Genomic DNA, 6,000 nt, shown 5'->3' on the forward strand with positions numbered 1-6,000 from the left:
CCATTGCATTGTCTTATACCCTTTGCCCAAGATCAACTGGCTGTATGATTTGGGGTTATTTCTGGATTTTCTATTCTGTTTCATTGATCTGTGTGTCTGTCTTTGTGCCAGTACTATACTGTTTTGATTATCACTGCTTTGTAATGTAGTTCGAAGTCAGGTAGTGAGATGCTTTCTACTTTATTCTTTTGGCAGAGTATTGCCTTGGTGATATGGAGTCTTTTATGATTCTATACACAGATTATAATTGCTTTTTTTCTGTTTCTGTGAAGAACATCAGAGGCAATTGGATCAAAATCACATAGAATATGTAAATTCATTAATTTGTGTTGCACTTACATTTTGATTACATTGATTCTTTCAATCCAAGATGTCCTTGGATTTTTTGGTATCATACAATTTCTCTTTTCAGTTTTTCATAGTTTCCTTGTAGAGGTCTTTCACCTGTTTGGTTAGGTTTATTCCTAGGTATTTTATTTGTTTTGTGGCTTTTGTAAATGGGATTGCTCTCTTCAGTTCTGTCTCGGTATGTTGGTACATTAAAATGCTATAGATTTTTGTATGTTGACTTTGTATTCCGCTACTTTACTAAATTCATTTATCACTTCTAGGAGTTTTTACATGGATTCTTTTGGAATCTGCAAATGGGATCTGCAAATGGGAATAGTTTGGCTTCTTTTCCTATCTTAATTCCCTTTATTTTGCTCTGTTGTCTCATTGCATGGGCTAGGATTTCCAATACTATGTTGAAAAGGAGTGGAGAACGTGGGCAACCTTGTCTTGTTCCAGTTTTTAGTGGAAAGGCTTTCAGCTTTTTCCCATTCAGTATGATGTTTGCAATGAGTCTGTTGTATATGGCTTTTATTGTGCTGAGGAATGTTCCTTTTACCCCTATTTTGCTGAAAGTCTTGATCATGAAGAGATGTTGTATTTTATCAAATGCTTTTTCTGCATCTATAGATGATTTTCACCTTTCTTTGAGAATGTGATGTATTACATTTATTGTTTTGTGCATGTTGAACCATCATTGTATCCCTTGGATAAAGCTTGCCTGGTGTGCAATCTTCTTAATATGCTATTGGATTTGGTTTGCTAGTATCTTGCTGAAAATTTTTGCATCAGTATTTATCAGGGGTATTGGGCTGAGGTTTTCTTTTTTTATTATTATATCTTTGTTTTTTTCATAATTTATTATTATTATTATTATTTATACATTCAATTGTTATATATCATACATCATTTAGTTTGTAAAGAGACTTTACCCAGCATGATATACACCAAACAGCAGGTGAGTTGAGAATATTATACACAACATCACCAACAGACCACAAACCATATCTGTATCCCACAAATGTCTTACTTCTCTATTTTTCCCCAAATTTCCCTTCCTGCACTCTTCCCCTCTCCTACTCTCCTTCCACTTTGTCCTCAGTGTCCATAACAATTTTCAATGCTTTTATGTCCTTCAGTCTTTTAGTCTCTACCATAGAGTATAGACAGTTGGTATATGTTAAGTGGAGACATATAATGTCTCTGTTTCATAGCCTGACTTGCTTCACTCAGCAATAAATCTTCCATGTTTGTACACTTTCTATCAAATGTTGTGTTTTATGGTTGAATAGTATTCTATGGAGTATATGTGCCACACTTTTTCAATCCATTCATGTTTATGGACATTTGGGTTGGTTCCATGTCTCAGCAATCATGAATAATGCCATAATAAATATAGTTGTGAAAGCACTTTTCAAAAAAATATGGAACACTTCATGAATTTGCATGTCATCCTTGCACAGGGGCCATGCTAATCTTCTCTGTATCATTCCAATGTTAGTATATGTGCTGCTGAAGCAAGCACCTCTTGTCTGTTTTTATATCAAAGTAGAGGCTTCATAGAATGAGTTTGCAAGGATTCCTTCCTTTGAAATCTTTAGAAATAGTTTGAGGAGAATTAGAGTTAACTCTTCTTTAAAAATTTCGTTGAACTCAGAAGTGAAGCCTTCTGGACCTGGACTTTTCTTTGTTAATTTACTATTACTGAATCGATTTCATCGCTTGTTATTGATCTTTTTGGACTTTCTATTGGGTCATCTGAAAAGTCATGACGTTATTTTCGCATAGAAAAATACATGAAGACTTTTCTAACAACCTGATATTTCATCCTGATTCAGCCTAAGTAACTTGTACATGTCCAGGAGTTTGTCCATCTCATTCATGTTTTCTAGTTTGTTGGCATACAGTAGCTCATAGTTATCTCTTATATATTTTTTATTTCTTTGTTTATTCTCTCCAAAAAGCAGCTTTCATTTAGTTGATTTTTTGTATAGTTCTCTTTTTCTCTATTTCATTTATTTTAGCTCTAAATTTTACTATTCATCTTTTATTTATTTATTTTGTTGTTGTTGCTTTTCCAGTTCCTTAAGATACAATGCTGGGACCAGCAGTTGGCGTAATAGCTATGTCATTGAACTCCCATAGAGTTGACTATGGTTTGAGTCACGGACCCGGTGGCTTAAACTCATACTGGGTGCATATGTGTGCATGCCCAAGATCCTGAGAGGAGAATGGAGAAGGGATTGTGATGTGGCCATCCCCCTTAGGGGGTGATTTCTCGCTTTCTGTCTCTCTGTCTCTCTCTGTCCTTCTGGTGAGCACATGCACTCTATAGCAAAAACCTCTCAGAAAAACATTTTTTTTAAAAAAAGATGCAATGCTAAATTATTTATTTGCTACTTTTCTATTTTTTTCTTGTGAGCACTAATGGCTATGAATGGCTCTCTTATGACTGCTCTCACTGTGTCCCAAAGGTTATGAAGAGTGGTATGTTTATTATTGTTGGTTTCAATGAATCTTTTTACTTCAGTAGTTTGAAAATCATTCAGGAGTAGATTGTTTAGTTTCCATGTTTTTCTGTATCTTCAAGGGCTCTTTCTGTGACTCTCTTAAGAGTTTTATGATTTTAGTTCTTATATCTAGGTCATTGATCCATTTTCACTTAATTTTTAATATGATGTGGGCTCCAACTTTATCTTTTTGCAAGTGGAAATCCAATTGTCCCAGCACCATTTGTTGAAGAAATTTCCACCATTGAATGGACTTGGTACTCTTGTCAAAATTAACTGGCCATAGACATATGGGTTTATTTCTGGACTTTTAACTAAATTCCTTTGGTCTATATGTCTCTCTGTCCACCACTGCCACACTAATTTGATTATCATAGCTTTGTAGTAAGTTTTGAAGTCAGAAAATGTATATCTGACTTTGTTTTTTCTTCTCAGGACTGTTTTAGCTATCCAGAGTCTCTTCGGCAATCTCATCGGAATTTGAGTACAATCGTTCTTGAACATATCTTTCTATGGACTTAGGTACTGATTTCTTTGGGCAAATACCTACCAGAAGAACTGCTGGGCTATAGGATATTAGAATGTTAAGCTTTAGTATACACTATCAAACATTTTTCCAAAACAGTGTGCCAATTTACTCTTCTTTTTTAAAAAAATTTGCTATAGGGTGAGTGTACTTGCCAGTGAGTCACAGAAAGAGAGAGAGAGAGAAAGTAAGATAACACCTCTTCTCCTGGGAGGGGATGGCCATGCTGCAATCTCCTCTCCTCCATCCTCCTTTCAGGATATACACACACATGTACCTGTGTGTTTTCCAAGCTGCTGGGTCCAGGATTCAAAGAATGCAGTCAACTATGTGGGATCCAGCTATTTTAACCACCATCAAGTGGCCCTCCAATTTACTCTTGCACCAGCGTCGTATAAAAGTTCTAGTTGTACTACATCCTTGCAAGCTTTGAATATGTCAATCCTTTTGTAAAATTTTAGTCTTTCTAACAGATTGGCCCCAAATTATGAGTTAAATATTGTTTCCTTCTTCAAGTATAGTATACGCATCCTGTCTTTCTCCTGGCACCAGACCCGGGAGAGTTCTACTTGCTCTCTTGCCCATTTGTACCAGCTAGGGTCTGGCTCAGTTCTGGGGGCTTGAGATCTGGTTGGTAGGGAGGCAGAATATCTTTGTAGCTTTATAACACAAAAGCTCAGCTCACCCAAGAGAACCCTTAGACTTGGAGTATTTATATAGTGGGGACGGAGAGGATGATCAAGAGTCGCTAAAGGAAAATCGGTAATTGAACGCCTGTCTTGGCTGCAGGAGACGGATTTGAATTCCACTGTGGATGGGGCTTTTGGAGCTGTGCCAAGCCCTTGAGAGCGGTCAGCTGTTAGGTAACCAGCTTCATGAGATGGGGACACTGGCAGAGCTGTCCCATTTGACCTCGGCATTTGCTCCCAGAAGAGGCTTCATTAGACACAGACTGTGTCCAAAAGCATAAAAGGCTTTTCCCAGCCCCGCAGCACACCAGGGCGAGGGACTCTCAGGCCTGTGTCTCCTACTTGCCCTGCTCTAAAAGGACCAACCCATGGCAGAGAATGCTCTTCTCCATTTCCAACTTGCTGTTCAGCTAACCAAATCGGGTAGATCAGTAAATGTTTACTGCAGGCCTGGGTTCAGGGCTGGACTAGGCACTTGGAAGCTGTAGGGGACAGGATAACTCCATGATTATAATTTATTCATCCTCTGATAAGGTAGGGTTTGTCTGTATGCATTTCGCAATGAGGAAGAATAATTAGCAAGGGATATACATAACGTGGCCTGGAAGCCAAGGCAGAAGCATTCACACCCAGGTGAAGAGTGGGACTGGCTTCCTGGAGGAGGTGGCCTTGGCACTGGCCTTAGAGGGGAGTAGGATCTGTTAGGCAGAGATGAGGTAAGGGAATTCTAAGCAAAGAAGCAGGGAAAGCAGAGGTGTGGCAGAGCTGCTGGGGAATTGGAGAAAAGCAAGTGCAGTCAGCTCCTGGATGCTGACAAGGAGCCCCAGACGTGAGCCCTGGGGAGCTGGAGCCCATTCTGTGGGAGCCCTCACAGAGTGCATGTGCCGATCCATCCAATGCCATCACTGACCGGGAAGCATTCTTGTAACAGCTGGGAAACCATGGGACCTCCTTTCCCTCTCCAGCTTCTGCTTCTCCACACACACACACACACACAGAAACACAAAGATGCGATGTACGTAACAAGACAGACATGGGTATGTACACACAGGAACTAAACACATTGAAACTCACATCAGAACACATATCCATATATTGGAACTGATTGCATGCGCACATGTGCACACACACACACACACACACACACAAGCACAGAGACATAAGCCCAAGAACACACATTCAACAGTGCACACACATACTGAGACACCTGTAGACACACGGACAGGTACATACACTCACTGAGTTACACTAAGGCACACATACACACCGAGACAGACAGACACCCTGGGACAGACATACCATGTGCCGGCGAGCCAGGTAGCGCACATGTACATTGTGACTTACACGTACACTGGCCGAGATACTTTCACACACCCACGGCCGAGCAGAGCGTGGGGTGTTCACACTCACTGGGATGTCCACAGGGAACTGAAACCCCTCCCCAGAGACACGCACTGAGGCCTTCACACTGACTCACAGTCACATGTCACACACCGCAACCACAGACAGACCCACACAGCAGTCACACCACAGCAGGCAGAGACAGCCCCGGCGGGCACAGAAGCAGGCGCTCTGCCCCAGCTCCTTGCGCTGTCCTCACAGGCTCGCTTCCCCACAGCTTGCTTCTGCCCGGGTCTCCCTTGGCTCAGCCTGGACAGCTGAGGGTAGTCGCATGTCACCTCCCTCTCAGCACTGGGATTTCTCTGACAGAGTCACCCAGCTCTGCTTAACTGCTGCAGACAAAATACTTCACGACTGCAGGTTTCCTGCAAGATCAAGTTCACTCTCAGGCTGGGAATGAGGACCATGTGTCTAGAGATCAGACTGGACCCTTTGCTGCCAGTGACAGTTAACAGATGTGGATGGGGACCTCTGGCTTGTCCAGGCCAACTTGTTCCCTTGGTCCCTGGAGGCAGCCCACGGCTACAAAGGCCCCAGGCCCCCA

The 6,000-nt window shown here is 41.4% G+C and overlaps 1 protein-coding gene and 1 non-coding gene across 16 annotated transcripts in view; one reads left to right on the top strand and one right to left on the bottom strand.

Moving 5' to 3' along the window:
- NFASC (neurofascin) overlaps positions 1–6,000 on the top strand; it is a 237,611-nt gene that overhangs the window by 45,468 nt on the left and 186,143 nt on the right. The gene's annotated exons all lie outside the window — the stretch shown is intronic.
- LOC114009815 (U6 spliceosomal RNA) lies at positions 1,749–1,855 on the bottom strand. Its single transcript, XR_003551211.1, has one exon. It is a non-coding gene; the product is annotated as a U6 spliceosomal RNA (small nuclear RNA).

This window comes from Tupaia chinensis, unplaced genomic scaffold, assembly GCF_000334495.1.
Source record: "Tupaia chinensis unplaced genomic scaffold, TupChi_1.0 Scaffold000627_1, whole genome shotgun sequence".
In the NCBI taxonomy this organism is placed as follows: Eukaryota; Metazoa; Chordata; class Mammalia; order Scandentia; family Tupaiidae; genus Tupaia; species Tupaia belangeri.